This window comes from Octopus bimaculoides, chromosome 6 (genome assembly GCF_001194135.2).
Source record: "Octopus bimaculoides isolate UCB-OBI-ISO-001 chromosome 6, ASM119413v2, whole genome shotgun sequence".
In the NCBI taxonomy this organism is placed as follows: domain Eukaryota; kingdom Metazoa; phylum Mollusca; class Cephalopoda; order Octopoda; family Octopodidae; genus Octopus; species Octopus bimaculoides.
The window spans coordinates 52,404,863-52,407,450 of NC_068986.1; the positions used below are offsets into that span (position 1 = coordinate 52,404,863).

Genomic DNA, 2,588 nt, shown 5'->3' on the forward strand with positions numbered 1-2,588 from the left:
AAGAGAGAGAGAGAGAGAGAGAGAGAGAGAGAGAGAGACAGACAGACAGACAGACAGACAGACAGACAAACAGACAGACAGAGAAGTAAATGTTAGAATAAGCAAGTTAAGCAGGTGAATATACAAAGTCTATTAAATACATGAAATACAAAAAATGCATGTATGTTTACATACAAAACGGTCTGAATTACGCAGAATAGAAACATCAAGAATATTTATGCATGTATGTATGTACTAGCAGCTAAGCCCGGTTTCGCCCGATCGGTTTGGATGATGTGGCTGTAAAACCTGCTCTGTGTAAGCATTCGACTTGTTTGGGCAGGCTTACGTTAAAAACAATTTTAGAATGACCTTTTTTCTGTCAAAACGCTAAAAATAACTGACCAACGAAAAAAAAAAGCAACCAAGATTCAACCAAATCAAAAACTAAACCCAAATACTAAGCGAACAAAGATGAACCATCCCACTTCCATTGCACTTGCACACGCACACAAACAAGCACCACACACACACACGCATTCACACAAACGCATTCACATACCCACCTTTTATATACATACACAGATATTCACACAGAGTTGAAACGTTGTTTGATTTATTTTTTCAGTGTACACTACCAAGTATGACATCACCCCTTCCTTCCTTATTCATTTATCACCCCTTCCTTTCTCATTCATAAACATAAGAGTATTACTATGGTAGATTATCTCGGTAACCATGGGAAATATGAAATTGATACAAAGCCCAGCATCCCCACCGGATCAGTCAATACATTTGTGTAATTTTTCGCGCAATTCCACCCAGCCGTTTGATCGTGAATCCCAAGGCAAGAAAGAATCGCCCGCGTCAAATTTATATGTATAGATGTATGTATGATTAAGCATAGTGCCGAGGGAAAATATCAAAGATTTTTCGAATTGCTATATTACATATGTGAAGCTTTTCTGTACATGTACTTCGCATGCCGAACGCTGCTCTGATTTATTTTTAAGCTACACTATTGTGAATATGTATAACCGATGTCACTACGATCTGTCTGTTGTGGTATATGCGGATCACTTCTAAATCAAGTTAAGTACACAGAATATGGTGAGATCTTACGATATCAGAACATCCGTTGCATTTATTGGTGGGTGGTGCAGGCAAAATCCAATTCTAATAACACTGCCTATATTTAGCAAAAAATGGAGTTAAGTGATACTATTATATTTATTCGAATTGCCTAGTGTTCTATGACTTTAAGCACTTACAGAATGAGTTAATTTTCTAAATGCAAATATGCACTCATTTTCTCCATCTTTTTCAACACACACGTATGTATATCATTATTCAGTTTTATTTCAGTATTTCTTGCCAATAGAGAAAGTGACGGTTTTTAACCTAGACCTAAGGCTTCTTCATTGGAATTTCAAACTCAACAACAAAGTATGCATGTATGTATGTATGTATGTATGTATGTTTGTATGTATGTATTTATGTAAGTATAAGTGCAGATTTGTATGTTTTGTATGCATTTCGATAACAATTTGTGTGTGCATGTGGGAGTGTGTGTATTGATAACACCCGGCGATATATGAATTGCTTGTGGGCATTAATGTCGCTCAAACGTTAAAATTTCTTCCAGTTCGCTTAAGCCTTCAACGTCATCATTTATCTCCTCATAAGAGCGTAATATTTGAACTACCATAAATCATTTACACGCAGCATTCTAAAGTTAAAGCTAGATCAGAGAATAAACTCAGTAAATGAGTCATGGATATTATAATAAATAACCTATTTGATTTTCAGAAAATACTGCAGAGAATAACTCTAGCTTTTTCTCCTAAACTCATGATAGACAAGCTTTTGAGCCATATTTCATTTGTGGTATGAGTCACATCAATATTCGTACGCAGTAAATCTCTGGCATTATAGACGTTATATTTGCGGTATATAATGTCTGTGGTATTATAGAGCATTATAGACTTTAAACGAAATCATACTGCTTTATAGATATGTGATCTTTCTCTCTTTTTTCTTCGATGAAATCAATATTAAACAATATTTAGAAATCATTTTATCTTTTATCGTTTATTTGTTTTTTATCTGTTTCAGCAATTGGACTTCGGCAATGAAGGGTTTTACTTCAACGAATTGACATCATTACTCGGTTTTTAAGCCATGACACCTATTCTTTCGGTTCTTGGCCGAACTGCTAAGTTACGAAGATGTAAACAAGACATAACCCGTTCTAGAGCGGTGGTAGGGGACAAACACTAGAAAAAAAGACACACACACCGTGTACAGTGAAATCTGGAACTAATATTTACATATTTTTAATGGACACGTCTAGGCAGGTTCAGGCGCAAAATATACTGATTACTGTAGTGTACGTTGTTGTAAAAGCGAGAGGTTATTCTCCTGTGACACAGACTACAGAGATTGACTTATTTTGCATCTGAACTTTGCAAGACATTTCAAGAATGGATATGAAATTACCCGTTCCAGACCTTGCTATATACCGTGTAAATGACGATTTGATATATGATTAATGTTGTTCTCCGTAAATTCAACGTACACGAATGTGGTGGTTTTATATATACATATAT

General features: G+C 35.4%; 1 long non-coding RNA gene across 1 annotated transcript in view; it reads left to right on the forward strand.

Annotated features, from left to right (window-relative positions):
* Positions 1-2,112, forward strand: part of LOC106883911 (uncharacterized) — a 58,089-nt gene extending 55,977 nt beyond the window's left edge. The window contains exon 4 of the long non-coding RNA XR_008264416.1: positions 2,095-2,112. This is a non-coding gene — a long non-coding RNA (uncharacterized LOC106883911). The remainder of the gene's footprint in view (positions 1-2,094) is intronic.
* Positions 2,113-2,588: the final 476 nt, after the last annotated feature.